This window comes from Giraffa tippelskirchi, chromosome 4, assembly GCF_054371585.1.
Source record: "Giraffa tippelskirchi isolate mGirTip1 chromosome 4, T2T-mGirTip1v1.2.pri, whole genome shotgun sequence".
In the NCBI taxonomy this organism is placed as follows: domain Eukaryota; kingdom Metazoa; phylum Chordata; class Mammalia; order Artiodactyla; family Giraffidae; genus Giraffa; species Giraffa tippelskirchi.
In genome coordinates this window covers 204,456,331-204,478,728 of record NC_137278.1, presented here as the reverse complement: position 1 = coordinate 204,478,728, position 22,398 = coordinate 204,456,331, and the positions used below count along the sequence as shown (strand labels likewise).

At 42.5% G+C, this 22,398-nt stretch overlaps 1 protein-coding gene across 18 annotated transcripts in view; it reads right to left on the bottom strand.

The window, feature by feature from the left end:
• The window catches only part of SGSM3 (small G protein signaling modulator 3), a 30,973-nt gene extending 13,455 nt beyond the window's left edge, over window positions 1–17,518 (bottom strand). For all 18 annotated transcript variants that reach the window (XM_081587559.1, XM_081587568.1, XM_081587573.1 and 15 more), the window contains exon 1: window positions 17,444–17,518. The gene's annotated coding sequence lies outside the window, so the exon portion shown is untranslated. The remainder of the gene's footprint in view (window positions 1–17,443) is intronic.
• Between the last annotated feature and the right edge of the window lie 4,880 nt (window positions 17,519–22,398).

The window sequence follows — 22,398 nt, the reverse complement described above, 5'->3', positions numbered from 1 at the left end:
AAGGAAATTCACTTAAATTTTAAGAACTTTTCATCTATGTTCATAAAGAAGGCTTGACTACATGTAGTTTTCTTTCCTAGTAACACCTTTCTTGGGTTTGCTATCAGGATGGTATCTGCTTTACAGAATGATTTGGTAAGTAGTTCCTCCTCTTCCATTTTAAGAAAAAGATTGTGTAGAAACTGGCATTATTTCTTCCTCAAATGTTGAAATAAAATCACCAATCAAGCCTCCGGTGCCTGGAGTTTCCTTCATGGAAAGATTTTTCAACTACAATTTTTTAATAGAGATAAGGCTATTCTGATTATCTATTTCTTTTGAGTGAGCTTTGATAGTTTGTGTACTTTCAAGGAATTTGACTATTATCCAAGTTGTTGAATTTATTGGTAAATTGAGTCTAAAGTATGCAGAAGAAAAAAACAAACAATAAAGATAACGACAAAAATCAATACAATAGAAAACCAAAGAGAGAGAGAAAAATCAATGAAACCAAAACCTGTTCCTCTGAAATCAATAAAATCAAACTGATCAGACTGAACAGGAAAACAAGAAGACACAGATTACCAGTATTATCAGGAATGGAAGAAGATATACTACTACAGGCCCTGTAGGCATTAAGAGGGTAATAAGAGAATATTCTGAACAACTTCTGCCAATAAGTTCTACAATATATAAAATTAATACCATTATGACCAAGTAGAGTTTACCTTGTGAAGGCAAGATAAGTTGTTTAATATTTAAAAATCAATGTAATTCAGTATATCAACAGACTGAAGAAGAAAAACTATATGATTATCTCAATAGATGCAGAAGAAACATTTGACAGAAGTCAACATCCATTCAATGATAAAAACTCTCAGCAATCTAGAAATAGAGGAAACTTCCTTATTCTAATAAAGGGCATCTACAAAAATCCTACAGTTAATATCATACTTAATGATAAATGCCTGAATGCTGTCCCCCTAAGTTTGCGAACAAGGAAAAGATTCAACATAATTCCAATCAAAATCCCAGTAGGATATTTTGCTAAAACTGACAAACTGATTCTAAAAGTTAAATGGATAGGCAAAAGAATAAAAATACTCAAAATATCAATAATTTGGAGAAGCAGAAAGTTGGAGAATTCACACTACCTGATTTCAATACTTACTATAAAACTACTGGGTTGACCAAAAAGCTCATTCAAATTTGTCACGGAGACACCTGAATGAACTTTTTGGCCAACCCAACACACGTAGTACTGCGTGACACTGGCAAAAGGAAGGACACGCAGGTCAATGGAACAAAAGAGGTGACCCAGAAACAGACTCATACCTGTGGTCAATTAAAGTTATGAATTGATTTGTGTCCCCCATAAAAAGGTATGTTGAAGTTCCATCCCTCGGTACCTCAGAATGTGACCTTATTTGGAGACTGGGTCTTTGCTGATTTGAAAAGACCCTCATGCTGGGAAAGATTGACAGGAGGAGGAGAAGGGGACAACAGAGGATGAGATGGTTGGATGGCACCACTGACTTGATGGGCAGGAGTTTGAGCAAACTCCGGGTGTTGGTGATGGACAGGGAAGCCTGGCATGCTGCGGTCCATGGGGTCGCAGAGTATCGGACACGACTGAGCGACTGAACTGAACAGCTTCAGTGGAAGCAGAAGCCTGGGGCAGGTGCTGGGAAAGGACCAGCTCCAGTTCAGTGGCATCACTGACTCAATGGACATGAGCTTGAGCAAACTCTGGGAGATAGTGAAGGACAGGCAAGCCTGGTGTGCTGCAGTTCATGGGGATGCAAAGAGTCAGACACAACTTAGCGACTGAACAATTCTGACTGGTGTGAAGTGATACCTCACTGTAGTTTTGATTTGCATTTCTCTAATAATTAGTGATGTTGAGCATCTATTCAGGTGCCTATTGACCATCTGTCTGTCTTCTTTGGAGAAATATCTATTTAGGTATTTTGCACATTTTTGATTGTTTTGTTGTTGTTGTTATAGAGTTGTATGAGCTGTTGGCATATTTTGGAAAAAATTAAGCCCTTTTCAGTCACATCATTTGCAAATATTTTCTCCCATTCAGTAGGTTGTCTTTTCATTTTATTTAGGGTGTCCTTTGCAGTGCAAAAGCTTGTAAGTTTCATCAGGTCCCATTTGTTCATTTTTACTTTTATTTCTTTTGCCTTGGGAGCTAATAAAACATTGGCACCATTTATTAGAGAGCTTTAATTTTTAATGGTGAGGGTAGAAGTCTAATTGTAGTGAGTCGAACCAGGAACAGAAGAAAAATGGAGTAGATCATGAAGATAAGATGTGATTTCAGCCATTTAAAATGTATTTAATACATACACGTTGAAGGTAATATAAAAAGAATATGCCTGGGTTAAGTCGTAGGAGTATTAGACTTACTCATTTTGATTTCAAATGTTCTTTTTTGAAAAAGTACAGAGGTATTGTGTTTAAAAATAATTACACCACATCAAAACTTGTACACAAATGTTCACAACAGCATTATTTATAATAGTCCATAAGTGGAAACAATTCAAATGCCCATCAAGTGATGAATGGATAAACAAAATGTGGTATACCAATACACTGGAATATTATTCATCCATAAAAAGGAATCAAGTACCGACACATGCTAACATGGAGGAGCTCGCCAGGCTCCTCTGTCCGTGGGATTTTCCAGATAAGAACACTGGAGTGGGTTGCCATTTCCTCCTCCAGGCGCTCTTTCTGATTCAGGGATTGAATCTGCGTCTCCTGCGTCTTCCTGCATTGGCAGGCGGATTCCTTACCACTGAGCCACCTGGGAAGCCCTGGTATATCCATACATTGGAATATATTATTCTTCCTAAAAACGAATCAAGTATTGACACATGTGCCAACATGGTTGAACCTTGAAAACATGCTCAGTGAAAGAAGTCAGTCACAAAAGACCACACAACATGTAATTCTATTTATATAAAATGCTCAGAATAGGCAAATCCAGAGAGACAGAAGGTAGATTAGTGGCTGCCAGGGGCTGGAGGGAGGGGGAAATAGGGAATTACTGCTAGTGGATATGCAGTTTCTTTTAGAGTGATGAAAGTATTCTGGAATTAGATAGTGATGGTTACACAAAAGTGAATACACTGAAAACCTCTGAATTGTATACTTTAAAAGGGTAACTTTTATGGTACATGATTTATATCTCAATTTTAAAAGACTACAGTTTAAGTACAGAACACTGAGGAATAAGAACATGTTCTCCTTGTGTTTTCTGAGGTCCTCAAATGAAGCCTGAACTTACAGCAGCTATGCAGGTTCTATCTTGCCTTCCTCTTCCTCCTTCCCTCTCAATATTACTTATCACCTCAAGTATCCATCTTCAATGTTCATACAAAACAAACGAAAGCAAACGTGAAAAAAAGGTGCAAACTATTAGAGATAGTTTATCTGTAACTGTGAAAAGAACCCCTTTCTTTCTCATTTATAACTAACACTTTACTAAAACTGCTCAGCATGAATCTGACTTCTTAGCAGCAGCTGTGAAGTCAGGAACTCCCTGAGCTGCTAAAAGGTAAAGTTTGTAATTTTGCAAGTTACTGTAACAAGACTTCCCTCAAAGGTCTAAGTAATCACTGGAAAAAGAACTGACAACACTTAGAAACCAGATTTTCAAGGCTATTTTTTTTTTTTTAAGGCTAAACAAAATCCCCAGGTATCTGCCTTCACATGGGGCTGTAGTAGCTTTCCAGTACACTGATGTGAAATACCTTCCCTAAAGCAAAAGCTACTAAAAGCAGTTTAAAGGAAAAGAGATGCTTATAAACCAGGAGACCGGAAAAGTACATCAATTTGCAAGACAGGCTCTAAGGGGGAAAAATGCTATTTCTGAATCTACTTGTACAGAAATGCCTCCCTGTCCCTGGAGTTTTCTCCACAGCCTGGACATTTACTTGGTCTCCGGCCACACTTGAGCTAGGGTCAGGGAGGACACGGGCTGTCAGAGCCAGAAGCTCAGGTGTGCTTCTTCCCAACACTTCTGGGCACTTTGCTCTTTTCCACTGAGAACACAAAGGACAGGCTTAAGTGGTAGTGGGATAAATATCAGCTACAGGTCAGAAGACAATCTTGGCAGCATAAATACAGTCACTGGTTTATCTTGTGGGAAGGGAAGTTTGGGACTCTCCTCTGAGCTTTGTAATTATACTAACACAACAACATTAACAGAAATCAAATTTTAAAAAATTCTGCCACAAGTCTGCCAATTCAATAAGTCACATTTTCTTCTTTCCTCTCCTTACTTTTTTTTTTCTACACACATACACAGTCCTTCTATTTTAGATTTTGAAAAATTTTTCTCTACTGAACATTAAATTATCAGCATTTCCCCAGTAATTATGCAGTCTTTTTTCTGTAATTTACTAATGTAGTCATCTGTTGATACAACATTTAGGTACCCAACAGCAATTTTTGTAATAAGAACAGTGTTGTGGGACTTTCCCGGTGGTCCAGTGGTTAAGAATCTGCCTTGCAATGCAGGGGTCACAGGTTCAATCCCTGATAAAAGAACTAAGATCCCATATGCTGCAGGGCAACTAAGCCCATGGGCTGCAGCTAGAGAGCCCACACAAGGAAGAGAAAGATCCCACATGATGCAATGAAGATCTTGCATGCCACAACCAAGACCTGACTCAGCCTAAATAAATGTTTAAAAAAAAAAAAAAAAGAAAAAGAACAGTGTTGTGAGGAACCTGACCTTTGAAGATTTTTTTAAATGAAGTTGATGCATCTGTTATTCTCCAATTAAAAATAAAAATAAAATAATAAAATGTATGAATTGTGCTTAGTCGCTCAGTCCTGTCCGACTCTCTGTGATCCCATGGACTGTAGCCCTCCAAGCTCCTCTGTCCATGGTGATTCTCAAGGCAAGAATACTGGAGTGGGTTGCCATGCCCTAAAAAATGTGTCTTTTCTACTTTAAAAGTGTCAGTTTTGTAAAATAGAAATAAAGGACTAGATTAAGAATTACTGGCTAGAATTTAATATGATGCCACTTGAAGCAAGGTAATTAACCTAACGACCCCTAAAGTGAACCTAAAATTTTATAATATTATAATAATAGCACAGTGGAAAATTACTATTTCAATAGTTGGCTCCAGAATGCTTCCCAGAGACAAGTTTACCTCTGTTTGGGAAAATATTCTGATAAGCTCCTTAAAGGCGGAAGGTAAACCCTGAAGATGCAGATTAGAAAAGGAGAGAGCTATCAATTGCCTAGCAAAGGAAATTAATGGAAATTTGGAGGTAGCGGAGAACAGAAAATAGGGGTTATGGAGGGGAAGGGACAGAATCCAGGAACGGGTAGGAGCTGCATCCTTCAGGATAGAGTGACCCACAAGACAGATCACACTGCATGTCTTGAAGTGGGGAGGCCTCAGGGGTGGACCAAATGCCTCTTAAGAAAAGGGCAATCCAAAATCCAATTTAAGTTACCATCTTAATTGCAAGATCGTCCCTTTGTCTTCCATACCTTCAGTAAAGCCTGCTTTACTCATAAGACCCTTAACTGTGGTTTGAGGGGAAAATCAAAGAAAGGTCTGGAAGTAGGGACAGTAATGAAAACCTGGTGAAGGGCGCTGGCCTTCTCACGTAACAAGAGATACAGGACTTATGTCCATTTTATTGACACTTCAAGATAAGTGATTTAGACTGATAATGTAATGCAAATTTTATTAGCTTATCTTAATTCTTTGGCATATAAAATAACTACTTTTATATAACTTTTATTTCTGTAAAAAAAAAAAAAAACACAAGTGACACTTCAGCAATACTAGAGAGTTGAGTTCCCTGACTCGACAGTATTGTTCCCTTACATTAAATGAGTGCCGTCAGTGGTTCTCAAACTGCAGAGTATATTGGGATCACCTAGAGGGCTTCTTGCAGTGTGGGAGACCCAGGTTCAATCCCTGGGTTAGGAAGAATCCCTGGAGGAGGGCGTGGAAACCCACTCCAGTATTCTTGCCTGGAGAATTCCATGGACAGAGGAGCCTGGTGGGCTACAGTCCATGGGGTCACAAAGAGTTGGACACGACTGACTATCACTTCAGAGGGCTTCTTACGACCCAGGTCGCTGAGGCCGACTCCTAGAATTTTGATTCTCCAGATCTGGGTAGGGCTTGAGAAGCTGCTGGGTGATACTGATGCTGCTTGTCCAGGAAATACACTTTGAGAATCACTGAAGCCCACCTGTTACAGTTTTTTTGAGTTTTAGTTCAGATGTGCCTCCTCTAATGCCTTCACTTCCACCTTCCATGCCCCCTTCCTTCTTTCTCCAACAGAATCAATCACTGTATAAATGCCTGTTGTTGTTGTTGTTGTTGTTTCAGTCGCTAAGTCAAGTTGGACTCTTTTTGCGATCCCATGGACTGTGTAGCCCAGCAGGTTCCTCTGTCCATGGGATTTCCCAGGCAAGAATACCAGAGTGGGTTCCCATTTCCTTCTCCAGGGGATCTTCCCCACGCAGGGAAGGGATCGAATCTGCGTCTCCTGCGCTGGCAGGCGGATTCTTCACCACTGAGCCACCTGGGAAGCCCACAGCCTACTGTTTCTTATTTCATACTGCAGTTATATTGTGATTTCTGGATGTAGGACCTATCTGATGTAGGACAGAGCCCAGCGCCTGACCTGTGGCAGGGAGTGGACTGTTTGATGAAGGGAGGCGACACTAAACTCCTGGAAGATGCCCCACAAACAACAAGCTCCTTTTTAAGTTCTTGGGCTTGGCTCCTTCTGCTCCTGCTGCTGGTAATGCCTCCACTTCACCTGACTTTTCATTCCTCAAGGCTCTGCTCAGGCATTTCCTCCTCCAGGAAGCTTCCACCACCCACCTTGCTTCCGGTCTGTGTCAGATGCCCCTATTTTTCTCTAATATAACCTATCTATATCATATTTATCTTAATAATAGCCACCATTCACTGCAGGCTTTCTAATCCAATAAGCAAGGTTAGATTAAAACTTTTAGAGGCTCTTTGGTCCAGCAATTCCCACTTCTGGAAATTTATCCTATACTTAAGAAACATGGCTCACAATGGCAACCCACTCCAGTCCTCTTGCCTGGAAAATCCCATGGATGGAGGAGCCTGGTAGGCTGCAGTCCATGGGGTTGCTAGGAGTCAGACATGACTGAGCGACTTCCCTTTCACTTTTCACTTTCATGCACTGGAGAAGGAAATGGCAACCCACTCCAGTGTTCTTGCCTGGAGAATCCCAGGGACGGGGGAGCCTGGTGGGCTGTCGTCTATGGGGTCGCACAGAGTCGGACACGACTGAAGCACCTTAGCAACCTCAGCAGCACAAGGTAACTCTTTGTTATCACGGTTTGTGGTAACAAAATTTTAGGTGGTAAAATATTAGAAAACCTAAATTTCCATCAGCAGGGGACAAGTTACATAAATTAGTACATCTATATAATGAAACAGTGTGCAGGTATGAAAAAGGATGGGTTGGCTATCTGTGCAATGATAGGGAATGATCTCTGAGATACATTGCAAAATGAATAAATCAAGCAGAAAAACAGTGAGAGGAATGGTAAATATTTGTGCAGAAAAAAGGAGGAAATTTTCACATAAATACAAGGCTGTATGTGAGAGGAACTAAGTAGCAGATTTTTTTACTTAGTAACCTTTTGTACTTTTGAATTCCGAACCATTTTAATGTGTTACCTATTGAAACAAATAGGGCTAAACATGAAAAAAAAAAAAAGACCTTCAGATAGCCATAGAATAAAAAAGATTAGGGTGCTATTTAATTCAACATAAAAAAATGAGTATGAGGAAGTTCAACAATACTATTTTTTCCAAGATGACTTTTGCTATATTTATATGAAATGCCCAGTGTCATGTTCTTTCCATTTTCTCTATTTTGTCTCTGCTTTATTAGTGCTCAGCACATGCTTAGTGTACTAACGGGTCACCCCAACACTGCTGATGGGCATTAGATCCACAAAGACATTTCAATTCTTACCACACTTGGTCTCTTAGCAGCAGTAGCATGCCTTGCAGTAACCTCTTCCTTCTTCCTTAAGCACTCAACTTTCAGGGTCAGTGTCATAACCTTAGGGGCTCCTCTGGGCCTTCTGGCTCTCCTTCTTAAGTCTCCTTTCCCAGTTTCACCTCCTCTGTTGCTTCTTAAGGTGCCTTAGTGGTTGGTCCTGGACCAATGGTTGGTTCTCTGCACCCTCGTTTACTCTTGGCTTCATTTAACATCTACAGACAGATGAAGCCAATTTCTATCTCCAGGACACCTTTCTCTCTGAACCTCAGGCCGGCATGTCCAGCTGCCCACTGGGGCCCTCCTCCACACCCTTCAAATTTACTACACTCCAGAACTACGCTGTCAGCTCCCTTGGAAACCCTGCCTCAGGAAGCTGGCACACTGCATAGCCACAACTCCTTTCTCTAGCTAGACCTGGGCATCGAGGTCAATGCAGTCCTGGTCTCCTCACCTCCACCCTCCAACTCTTAGGCCTTTCCTGATGTTTTCTGAAACTTCCTTTTTCTCTTCAACCTGCTGCTGCTTTTCAGTTGGGGCTGTGGTCATTCCTCCCCGTCATAGTTACTGTAAGACTCCCACAGGATCTCTCTCTCTAGTCTTGCCCCCTGCCCTCCACACCCCATCTACTCTCTGCCTTGCACAGAAATCCTTTTAAATGCAACAATTTCCTTCTCCCCTTTAAAACTTTTTCTTCCCTTGAATTTTTGGGAAAAAGCCCACCTTTGTTAACTTGGCTTATGAGACTGCATGACCTAGTAGTCCCCGCTGACCATTCTAACCTCCTCTCTCAGCCCTTGACACTCGTGTGATGCTCTGGCCATAGCACCCTTCTTTCAGACCTCGGAACCCACCACTTTATCCTAGGGCAGGCTGCTAAATGAAGCAAGTACCAAAATATGGAAAGAAAGCCTCAAGACTTGAGCCCCATCAAACATCATGATAAAGCGGCTAGTGGCACTAATCGACAACTGGCTCCCCCCTTCTAGTCACCCCAATCATGCTTGTTGAAAATACGCTTATTATTCACACTATTCTTCAGCTGCCTAGTGAATAAAGACATCCAAAATTCTCAGCTGCCTCCTCCCAAACTGGCGTTAGCAAAAGAGCAAAACGACCTAGGAACCAACCCCATTCTGCGCTCCACTCCCTCCACTCCCACAGGCTTACAGCTGGGCTGCTTCCTCATCCCTGAGTCAATATTTAATTTGTGATCACAGACAGTGTTCCTCTAGGCAAGATTTAGGCCTGACCGCGCAAGGTAGAGATCAGACTGAAAACAGAAAGGGAAGCAGGATCCTCCCTCCAGAACTCCGCAAGCCTAGGTGCACGTTCCCTTTCCTGCACAGCAACACCAGGTCAATGGGGCTCTCCTGTGCTGACTCCACACCAAGCCCATTCTCTCCAGGTCCTCCTGTAAACTAACCATCCAGGGTCATCTGGGCACTTCCCTGGGTACCTCCCAGGATCATTCCTCTAAGACTTACGGCCTGGAAGCACCTGGACTGTGGCAAGGAAAACAGAAGCAAGGTAGTGCACGGATCTTGTCAGTCCCACCACCAGGGCTGGGGAGCAACACCCACCTTAGAAGTAAAATGAAGCAAATTAACGGGTAGCTAACCTTAACTCAACACTCAGGTAGCTCTAGAAAAATGTAGACAAGAGTTTTTGAGGAAAATAAAGCTCCTTGAGGGCTGACTGGCAAAAAAAAAAAAAAAAGGGAGACACTAAAAACTTTAAAGCTTTATATTAACATAGAGCTTAGGGCACAGATCATAAATATAGTTAACAAAGTCTCTATTCCTCATATAATTAAACCACAGAAGTCAAAAAACTAAGTCACTTATTTGGCCATACCACCTATATTATTACTGGGAATTTTTCATTTGCAGAGATGAAAACACCTCCCTACTAACTCTAAAGTATGGTAATCCAGTCCTATGTACTTTGTGGCAGTCAGCAGATGGAGGTGATTAGAGGGGAGAGAGAACGAATGAAAGAAAAATAACATTTATTAAGCATTTACCCATACTTGCTAAGCACTCTTCATTTTAAACTTGAGGAACCTGAGGCTCAGAGAGGTTAGGCATCTTGTATTAAGCATCAGTGAGTCAGAAGTAACTCCTAAGTGGTCCCTCTCCACCACACTGGCTAGCACAGCTGAGTCATCAATTCTGCAGCACAGTGCTCCGGGAAGACCTTGAAGCCACTTGCGCATGTGTAAGAACATGCACCTTGACTTGGGCATAGAGCCCAGGGGGAGCCAGGCAGGGTCAAAACGTGACACCAGCAACCGTACTAAGAAACATAGATTTCTTTCTTCAAAGCTTTTTTTCCCTTTGGTTGCACCATGTGGCCTGTGGGATCTAGTTCCCTGACCAGGAATCGAATCCATACCCCCTACAGTGGAAGCATGGAGTCTTAATCAGTGAACCACAGGGGAGCCCTGAGAAACAGAAATTTTTGTGAAAATTCCAAATTAAATACAAATTAAGTGAGAATCCCCATACTACAATTTGCACCTACATTTAGAGATCATTAGCTTCTTTAGTACCGGGTGTTGGACAAACACTCTTAAAACAGAGTCACGGATGATGGAGTTAGAAGAATCCTTTGCGTTCATCTCCCTCTCACTTTTTTCAAAAGAAAGAAAACTGCCGCCAAAAAGGTCAAAAGACTAATTTAAAGCCATACAGTAGTGACACAGCTGGACCAGGAGCTAAGTCTTCTACTTCCACTACCCCACCTCAAACTGAATCAAAAACTTGGGAACAACTTGGGAACAGGCAAAATGGATTACACTCAGATCATCAGCATCATCACTGGAAATTCCGGGAAAGATGTCAGAGGAAGCTGTCATCCTGCTGTTGTAAAACATCAGAGTTAGGCAGACCATACCTTTCCTGCCTTTACTCCATACCTGGCCTGCCTTCCATTAAAGAGTCTGCAGTATTTTGGGCAGCTCTTTATAGCTCATACTTAATACTGCCGATTTCAACAACCAGGTCCATACACTAACTCCTACATCATAGGAAATGGCATGACCATGTTGAACTGATACTGAAAGCGACACTGACAAGCTGGCCCTGCCCAGCTCCACACGAGCCTCCTCAGGCTCTGCCCACGCTCCTCTCGTCATGACCAGGAAACAAGCTACATGAGTTATTTATCTGCACTGTTGCTCAGCAACTTCGTTCCTCTTTAGCTGACCTGATGGATGCTTCTTCAGGGCTGTCAAGCCTTTCCCGTGTTTCTTCAGGCCCACCACCGCTCCCCTGTTGCCAGCATTCCCAGCTGATGGCCTGGTTTCCAGCCTTCACAAAGCTGTGGTCACCAGGCTTAGCTTCCTCCATGTCCTCTTTCGCCCAGTCTTTTCACCTTTTCCTCTTTCATTCGTCCTCTCCTCTTGGGGGAAGAAGTAGCCTCCCACTCTTTCCAGGTTGACTCCTCCACCCACAAGACCTTTCAGTCCACCTCCTTGACAGCATCTTCAATCTCTTCCTCCTCATCACTGGCTTCACGTCTGGTGCACACAGTACTCAGATCTCCCGTATCCTTAAGTAAAACAAACCACAACAAAGCCACTCTCCCTGGACCCACTCAAGCCTCCTACTTCTCTGTCTCTTTTTCCCTGCCTCACTGCCATAGTTTCAAAGGCAGAACAGAATTCTGCTCCCATGCCTCACCAGTCAGCTCATACTTGAAGCTTCTCCTCTTACTGCCTAGACTTTCTAAGGTTTCCAGTGGTTTCCTTGTCACCATACGGAATCCTCTTCCTTTGGCCTCATTTCCTTAAACTTCCTGCAGCATTTGAGTCGGCTGACTTACATGGGTTCCTTGAAGCTGTTCTCCTAGGACACTGACTACACAGGTTCTTCTTCTCTACTTGCTTCTAGGCAGGCTCCTCTTCTTCCTCCAGACTCCCCCCAAAACATTCCCCAAATCAGTCTTCTCTTTTTTAATCCACTCCTAATGGATTACGACTGGGGAATCCATTTCTGTCCTTACTGGGGATTCAGCTCTCACTGCCATACAGATAAGCTATAAATCTCCATCTGTAGTCATGACGACAGTTCTGCTATCTCCAACTTCCTGCTGTTGGATGACTTCAGTTGACTTATCCCATAACACATCAAAATCTGTGTTTCTCACACGATCTGTTTTTATTCCATCCCAGGTGATTCTTCTGCTTTTCTCTGTTCCTTCTTCAGGACGCTCATATTCTAACCTCGGCTTAATTTCTGGCTCCTACGTTTCTTTTGTTCCCAACACTGACTGAGTTGCAAAGTCTATTGATTTTACCTTTAAAATATTTCTAGGCATCTCTTTCCACTGCCATGACCCAGACCCGGCCACTTTTCGGGGCCACTGTAAAAGTCTCCTAACAGGTTTCTGCGCTTCCAGATTCTCCATCCATCCATTCACGTTAAACAAACACCAGACTAATATTTCCTGAAGCACAGCCCCGATTATCTGGTTCTCTCCTCACCTTCTTCAGTGTTTCCCAATCTACCTGTTGGGTCGGCTCTTGTTTTCCCTTCACATATCCTCCCTGCTGTCTCAACATGCTTCTGTATCCATACTGCTTCCTCTGCTTAGAAAGCCACCTCCCATTTCCAAATGTCCAGAGTCTAGCAGTCTTACAGTGCTCAGCTTAAATGACACTCCTGTGACACTTTCCCTAGTCCTTTCTCTTAACATTTATGTTTTGTGTTGAACTATTCATTCATTCAACATACATTTACTGAGTGCTGACTATGTGCCAGGCAGTGTTCTAAGTGATGAGCAATGATCAAAACAGATAAAAGTCTCTTTTTCCCAGGGTCTGGCATTCTAGAGGGGAAACAGGTGATTAAAAAAAAAACAGGACACCACTGGACTTCCCTGGTGGTACAGTGGTTGAGAATTCCCTTGCCAATGCAAGGGACACGGGTTCAATCCTTGGCCCAAGAAGATTCTACAAGCCTCAGAGCAACAACAAGCCCGCAATTATTGAAAACCCTGCACCCCAGAGCCTGTGTTCCCCAACAAGAGAAGCCACAGCAATGAGAAGCCCGTGTACCACAACGAAGATAGTTCCCGCTCGCTTCAACTAGAGAAAGCCTGCACAGCAACCAAGACCCAATGCAACCAAAAATAAATAATTGAAAAAAAAAAGAAACCACATTGAATGCCAGGTGATGAGTAGCACTACAGAGTAAAATGAATCAGGAAAAGGACCAGGCAATTTCAAGAAGTTGTTCTTTCAAAGCAGGTGTTCAGGGAAGGCTCAATGAGAAGGTGATGAGAAGGTAAGGTGCTGGGTGAAGCAGGGGTATGGGGCAGAGATAATAGGAAACCAGGTTGGCACTGTGGGGAAAAGCAAGAAGTCTGTTCTAGAACAATCTCTAGGGCCCCGAGTCTGGAGACTTAGATTTCAATCACAGAATCGTTGTCTCCTTTACAGATCATTTAGTACAACTACCCATTAGATTATTAAACACCTTTATTACAACTCTCAGGTAGCCATCTTGTCACCGCTTCCTCACCTTAAGTAGGCATAATACTAATATACAGGATGGTTGTGAAGACTGAAAATTCTTAGAACTATGCCAAGTCTATAGTAAACACCCAATAAACACTAGCTATTATTGAGTGGTGACAGCAGGAGTAATTACCCCAATTTTAGAGATGAGCAAAATGAGGCACTGGGAAGTTATATTACTTGTGTTAAGTTTTCAAAGTTTAAAGTGGTAGAGCCAGAATTTGAACTTTATTGTAGGTGCTAATTACTACATCCTACTGACTTCAAAAGTGGAACAAAAGGTGGTATTTGGACTTCAACCCTATAACCTCAAGTCACACAAATTAAGGATATTTACAAATGAAACTCAAACACAAGAAGAGGGAAATAGTCTGTTGTCTTTAGAATATTAGCTGGGAAGCTAACTAGATATCGAGGAAGGCCAGGAACAGTTGTATGATTTTGTTAAGGAAAAAAAGAAATCTATTAGCCCTAATTGGAAATCAAGCCTTGCCCAAGAATAAGCCTGCTGATAACTGGGTTGGTGCTTTCAATCTCATTTCTCATGTTACTCTTACTGGTAAAGGTATGTGATGATTCCAAAGAAATTAACTTCCCCAAACAATCAATTCACATTAGCAGAAAACAAAAACAAACAAACAAAGAAAAAACCCTACATCACAAACAATTAGAAAAAGCAGAGATGTGTTTATAACTAGAAAAGAGGCATAATATTAGAAGAGAAAACACAGTTATCAGCTAACTGTGCCTACGGAAAAGAGGTGAATGTCTCTCTTCTAAATTGTGAGCATAAATTACAAGCCTGAATGTTCAAAAAGGGGAGGTGATTATACGTGTAACATTGCAAACAATGGTGTCTTCAAAAATCAGTTCTTAAACCACACCGATGGCCACTCACTACTTCAGTCTCACTGTGCTGCTGGGAGTATGAACAACTCCCAAGTGCTGAACACCACCCTATGAGGTATTCACACCACAAACATCTAATGACCACTGTTCCAGAAGAGAGGAGTGAGGTGGTGAAAAACACAAAGCCCTGCTTTCACAGAGCTGACACTGTACACAGGTATAAGGAAGAAATTAAGGCTCAGTTGCCAGGCCTGTCAGACTCTAAAGCCTACACCACATGTTTCAGCTGTTATCATCTCACATTGGTGAGATACACCTTCTCCTAAAAATCCACACCTGATCATGCAGTCCTGACACCACTGTCTGCAACAACTTAGGCTTTCTCTCTGTTGGCAGTCCAGTGTCACCTTCTTAGTGACCTGTTCCTCCCCCACTCCCAAAAGCAGACTGCTTGGTCAAGAGTTAACATATATTGACACGTATGAAATTCTTTTTCTCCCTCATTAGCTCCTAAACTCTCTCAGGGCAAGAACCATATTGCAGCCTCTTTTTAAGTCTAGAAGATGGTACATACAGTAGGTATTCAATCAAGGGCCGAGTGGAGTTCATGAGAACAATTTCAATAGAGTCAACGGTGGAGGCCAGCCTGAAAGGAACTAAGGACTAAAGGGAAGAGAAGGACATAGAGTTTGTTTTTTTAAGAACAAATCTAGAAAGGAAACAGATGGAGAAAGACAGCACTGTGAAGAAGTAACGTGGCCACAGTAAAGATGGCTTATTTTGTTTTTTTGGTTTTTTTTTTTAAGAATGAGAAAGATTTGATTGTATATGTTGGTAGGGTAGTACAGCGCAGTACAAAGACCAGAGGTGTCAGCATTAGAGACCTGAATTTGCATTCTGGCCCTGTCACTACATCTGTAGACAACTCACTTAACCTCTGTACTTCAATTTACACACATATAAAATGACAGTGATAACACCTACACCTCACTGTGACGGTCACAGCACTAAGCAAGCAGAAGACATTCAATAAGTGGTACTAATCATTATTACCCTATGTGGAAGCCTGGATTCTGGTGTTCTAAACCTCCCACATAGTTTGTGCTTTAGTCCAGATTTCCTGTCTCACTCTACATGTAATATGCGATGGCAAAGAAACAGGGTCCTTATTCCTCCTGTGTGTGCCACCCTCCATGCTATTCCACTTCCTTGTGACAGACTGCATGAGCTCCTGAATGGCTGCTGTGGAAAATTAGTGATGTCACCAGCTAAGGAAGAGAGACAAACTGCAGAATAAGCAGATGACACTGGCTTTGAGTTATTAAATGTAGCAGATTTTGAGCTCCTGCCAAAACATTCATTGAGAACTGGGAAGAGAGAAACCAAAAACACAAACACACAGAACACTGTTTAAGTTTCACAGCCATCAAGGTGTCCCCAGCATCCATCTGGGCACAGAAAGAAGGCAGTATGATAAAACATGATCCCTGAGGTCCTTTCTCAGTATTTTACTCTGATGTCAGATTCATAATAAGTTACCTAATTCACAAGATTAGTAATTAAATAATTTTTGTTCACAGTCATTTATTTATTTTGTCATGCCATGCAGTTTGTGGGATTTTAATTCCTTCGCCAGGGATTGAACCCCGGCCCTCAGCAGCGAGAGAGTGGAGTCCTAACCACTGGACTGCTAGAGAAGTCCCTACAGCCATTTAAAGTTAATGCTCATGGACTGTGTTCACCTGTTACCTATATCTGGTCAAGAGAAACACCTCACCTCAGCCCTCTCTCCAAGATCTCACATCCTCGTGCCTAACAAGGTGTGTGGAAGTGGGCGAAAGCCCAGGTTAATGTAATAAGTAATGATGAAAAGGCCACAGGCACCTGGGATTATCAAAATACAGGAAAGATGTCTTTTATTAGAATCAGTTACCAACTAATCAAGGACTACAGAAATAAATGTGTAAAACAAAGAAGATATAACTATCGTTTAGCTTTCAAAGACAACTGGAAGATGGAAAAGAAATGAGGAGGAAAAGCAGCAGGAAATAACATGTGTTATCTACAAACTTAACCACAAACAATCACAAAAGCTACAAGTAACCAAGCCGAGGCTGAAAATTTAGTTTTTGTGAAACAGGGTCTGATTAGGAACTTGAATTTACCAAGGAAGAATAAGAAAGAAGGGTAAAGAATATTCCAGACAGCTCTAAACATCTCACCAGAAAGCAAAAAAAAAAAAAACAAAAAGGCTAGAAACCCACCACAAATCACATAGGCAGCACAAGACTGGAAAGCATGGTAACAGTCATTCGTCACTGAAAAGAAACTTCAAGTCATCCTTTCCCCCTTATAAAAAGCATCTTGAATCATTATTCCATGAGAATAATTTTCAAAATTCCAATCCTAACCACACAGACTGATCCTGGATAATACATGCCTCAGTTTCTCCAGTGTTAGAAAACACATAATACAGTGAGTTCTGAGTCTGACCAGAATCTAAGCCTGTGTTCTGACCCCAGACCTGAGTTTTCAACGTCAAGTTACAAGTCACACCTGAGGAAGACTTTGCTGCGGTAAATGTATCCGAGGCTGCCGTTCCTTCAAAGAAAAGGGCCCGGGCGTGAGGTGCGGTTTCTGTAAATTGCTCCCAGCGGCGGGAGGGGCTGCATTCGGGCTCAAGCCCCCAGAGCACTTCAGCTCGGGCGCCGGGGACCCCTAGCTCTCGCTGGGCCGGCTGAGGAGGGTGGTTCCCGACCCTGGAGGCCACCCCCGACCAGAGCACCGCCCTCGCCTCGCAGGACCCGCACCCGACCTCAGCAAGCCCGTGACTGGAGACCGCCGGCCTAGACCCCCACCCTGTGCGCCTGACGAGCTAGGGCCCGGCCAGCCCGCGGCAGCGCCTCCCGGCTTCTCTGCCCGTCAATCTGCCAGTCCGCGCGTCAGTCAGTCTCTCCATAGCCCCCGCGTCTCCACCGGCGGTGCGTGTGTGGGCGCCGGGCCCCTCAGACCCAGCGGGTCGCCACCAGCCTCTCGCTCGGCACTCACCTGCCTCACGGGAGATGTCCAGCTGCCTCACCGCCGCACGCCGTCGCCTCCACGGTGCCAACCCTACGCTGGCTCGCGCAGCTCGGCCCCTGTCAGCACTCGGCTGCGCCACCACGCACGCGCGCGGGGCCGAGCGGACGGTCGCGGGGCATTCTGGGGGCTGTAGTCTTTTGGGTCCGCTGGGCGGGAGCGGCGGCTGGGTCCAGAGCTCTTTTCGAAGGCGACACTGTGTCTTCCAGCGGGCAGTAGCGGTGGGAGGTGTGACCCTCGAAGCCCAGTTTTAGCCTGGCGAGGCCCACTTGGCCTCCCGTCTGCACTGCATCCCGAGGAGTTGGGGGAATATTGGGGTGGATCTGTGGTCAGGCTGAGGGACAGACGCTGCAGGGCTGTGGGAAGGAGCGGCTTATTTGATATTCATTTTCTAAATATTCAAGCGCCTTCTTTATGGGTGTACAAACCAGTCCTAGACCAGTCTGACCCACACTTACACAATTCACAAGCCTTGGAAGGAGTCACAAATTGTAACAAATTGTTTGAGGTCTTTCGGGCATAATACAGTGAGGGTGTAGTCAGAAGTCTGAATTTCAGTCTATCAACCACGCTAACGTTTGGCTCACCCATAAAATGAGAACGTGAACCTATGGTTGTTGTGAGAACTAGTTGCTATTTGAGAAAATGTTAAAGTATAGTACAACTGAACAGTCCATGACGGTAGCCAGGCCTATCTCCATTTGATATCCAGGTCCCAGTTGACATTAGGCTCTTGTTTTAAAAAAAATAAAGCACTTCCCATGTTTTAGAAAGGTCACCAAAAGCTACAACAGAATTACAGAAATATTTTTCTAGAAACTTCACCCTACTCGGAAGAGAAAGACTACAATTTAGCTTTAGAGCTGCTTATTAACCTAAGATCAAATTCCTAAGGGTATTCCAAGGTGGGAATGATGCAGTGAATTAATGGGAACCACAGATGAAGTCTACAAAACACAAGGCATTCTCAGTCATGACCTCATAGTATTATGCTCACTTTACAAAGCACTTTCGTGTTATTCACAACACTCTTGTGGTAAAAGCGGGGCAAATTTTATGCTTAAAATTTTATAGAGGACTTGGCCAAAATCATGAGAACTGGTAAGTGGCTGAGGAACTGCAGAAACAGAGGGTCAACTTTAAAGTTATATGTGGACTTTCAACCACACAGAGGTCAGTGCCCCATGTGCTTCAAGGGTCAACTGTCCTTGGCCCTGGCACTGTCCTTGTTACAGCTTTATGAAGCCCTGTCTGAGGAGTAACACTCTCCCATAGTTTTAAACCTCTCAGTACCCTAGAGCCATATCAATGAAAGGCTACATCATTTGTGGATGGAAACGACTTTTTAAGCATTTGTGGCTCCAGGCTCCCTCTCAACCTCATCTATGTCTCCTTTGATAGGAACTTATTATTTCCTAGGAAACTCCCTTGGGGAAAGTCCTGTCCTTACAAGAGGGGTCTGCAGTAGCTTCCAAGTACTCCTTTGAGCCCCTCCTTCCACACCAGCTTGGGCTGGGAGTCACCTGGCCACAACTCCTGGCCCACTATAGAGGAGGAAGGCCCACTACCACCACCACAATATAAGAGAACTTTCAGTACAAAATAAGGCATTAGAATCTGAAAGGGCAGCTCTAACTGGTTTTCTAAGGCTAGAGGACCTTGTTACACAAGAAGATACAGAGGGCCTCCTGTTTTGTGCCATCCAAAGGTCTCATTTGACTTTCTGTCCAATAGTCACCAACAGATCATCTCATCCTCTGAAGTGCTCATGTTGAAATCTGGGCCAGAAATTCAACTCAGTTCCTTCTTGAGTTTGTACATTTCATCACTGTACTTTTCACCAGGGCAAATTACCACCCATACTCACCATTTAAACCATTCCCCCTGCAGCCCTCTCCAAAAATTTGGCCTCTAAGAATCTTTCTGTACAGTACACAGCACTTAATGAGGTAAGCATAAGGTCATACCGGGTCCAGACTCAAAAATCCAAATTTTGCTTTTACTTCTAGTTATGGTGGTGCTAGTAGTAAAGAACCTGCCTGCCAATGCAGGAGATGTAAGAGAGTAGGGTTTGATCCCTGGGTTGGGAAGATCCCCTGGAGGAGGAAATGGCAACCCACTCCAGTATTCATGCCTGGAGAATTTTATGGACAGAGGAGCCTGGTGGGCCACAGTCCATAATGTCACAAAGAGTTGGACACAACTGAAGTGACTTAGCACACACACACGTTCAGAAATAGCTAAATTTTGCATCTTTAATAAAGAACATACCTTGTAAGTAATGTATATGAATTCCAGTATTTTTCACCTTTTTTCTTTTGGTTGCACCATGTGACTTGTGGGATCTTAGTTCCCCAACCAGGGATTGAACCTGGACCCTTAGCAGTGAGAGCACAGAGTCCTAACTTGTGGGCCACTAGGGAATTATGAATTTCAGTATTTTTAAACTGTATCATGACTAAATATAATTTCTGCTCCAGATAGAGTCCTGGAACAGAAAAAGGTTATAAGCTAAAAATTAAGGACTTTAATATATCAAAATTGGTTAATAACTGTGAAACGGTACATATGATATTAATAATAAGGGAAACCAATCAGTATATATGGAAACTCTCTATACGCAGTTTTCTGTAAATCTAAACTTTTCTAAAATTTAAATTAAAAATTGCATTCAAAACTTGAAAAAAAATGCACAGAAGCAAAAAGACAACATAAAACACCCAGGAATAAGTCTGATTAAGGAGGTAAAAGACCTGTTCTTGCAAAACTATGACTCTGCTAAAAGAAACTGAAGATGACAGAAACAGATGGAAAGATATATCATGTTCATGGATTGGAAGAATATTGTTAAAATGACCATACTTACCCAAGGGAATTTACAGATGCAATGCAATCCCTATTAAAATATCAGTGACATTTTTCACAGAACTAGAACAATTTGCATGGAAACACAAAAGATCCCAAATAGCCAAACAATCCTGGGAAAGAACTAAACTAGAGGTATCATATTCCCTAATTTCAAATTGTACTGCACAGCTACAGTCATCAAGACAGTATAGTACTGACACAAAACCAGAGCCGTAGGTCAATGAACAGAACAGAGAGCCCAGAAATTGTCCACTCATATGGACAATTAATCTATGACAAAGGAGGCAAGAATATAAATGGGGAAAAGACAGCCTCTTCAATAGTGTTGAGAAAACTGGATAGCAACATGCAAAAGAATTTGCACTGTTGTGGGAAATGTAAATTGGGGCAGTCATATAGAAAACAGTATGGAGTTTCCTCAAAAAATTAAAAATAGAACTACCATATGATCCAGCAATTCCACCCCTAATTAGAAAAGATATATGGACCCCTATGCTCATCACAGTATTATGTATAATAGCCAAAATATGGAAGCAACCCAAGTGCCCATCAATAGGTGGGTAATGATGATGTGGTAAAGACACAATGGGATATTACTCAGAATGAAATCTTGCCATTTGCAACAACATGGATGGATTTGGAGATTACTATGCTAAGTGAAGTAAATATTGTAGGGTTTCTCATATATTTGGAATCTAAAAACAAAAGAACATAATAATAGAAACAGAGTCACAGAGGACGATCAGGTGGTTGCCAGGAGGGAGGGGGTAAGGAGAGAGAAGAAGTTAAGAGGTAAAAACTTCCAGTTGCAAAATAAGTGAGTCATGGGTATGAAATGTACAGTGTGAGGAATATAGTTAATAAATGTGTAATATCTTTTATGGTGATAAATCATAACTAGACATTGTGGCGATCACTTTGAAATGCATAAAAATATCAAATCAATGTTGATTAACAGGAACTAACATAGTGTTGTAGGACAATTATATTTCAAAAACAAACTCATAGGAAAAACAGACTTTTGGTTACCAGATGTAAGGAGTGGGAGCAAGAACTGGTTGAAGGCAGTCAAATGGCACAAACATCTTTGGACTTCCCTGGTGGTCCAGTGGTTAAGACTGCACTTCCATTGCATGCGGCACAGGTTCAACCCCTGGTCTGGGAAGTTCTGCATGCCAACAAGTTTGGCCCTGCCCCTGCCCCCTGAAAAATGTATAAACTTCCACTTATGAAGAAGAACTAGGGGTATATTGTACAACTTGATACGTATAATTAACACTGTGTATGTGTACACTTAGTCATGTCTGACTATTTGTAACCCCACAGGCTGTGGCCCACTAGGCTCCTCTGTCCCTGGGACCCTGGGATTTCCCAGGCAAGAATACTGGAGTGGGTTGCCATTTTCTTCTACAGGGGATCTTTGTGACCCAGGAATCAAAAATGAGTTTACTTTGTCTCCTGCACTAGCAGGTGAATTCTTTACCACTGCACCACCTGGGAGACCATAATTAACACTGCTGTATGTTACATATGGAAGTTGTTAGGAGAGTAAATCCCGAGAGTTCTCATAAGAAAAATATTTTTAATTAAAAATTAAAATTTATGTTTACTAAGCTTATTGTGAGGTCATTATGCTGTACACCTTAAAATTATACAGAGCTGTATGTCAATTATACCTCAATGAAATTGGAAGAAAATCCCCTTAAATTCACTATCCAAGAAACCACACTATTTCATTATGTAGCTTTCCTTTTTTAAACTTTTTACTATTCATTTTTGATGTTGACACATCCTCCATTCTCTGGTTGGTTCAAGTTTAGGATGCACTCACCCCTGGTAGGCAGACCAAACCAACAGCAGCATCAAGTCTCAGCCTGTTCCCCAACTAACCACCAAAAGAGGAAGGTTGGCGAGCTCTCCTGGGCTTGGAAAGGAAAAGGACATTCTCTTGAGTACTTTCTTCATGTCAGACCCTGGGTTTACATCACTGTTCTGGAGGCACCTAACCTGTGCTTCCACTGCAGGACACCAGGCTCTCCTGGCTATCATATGAGACT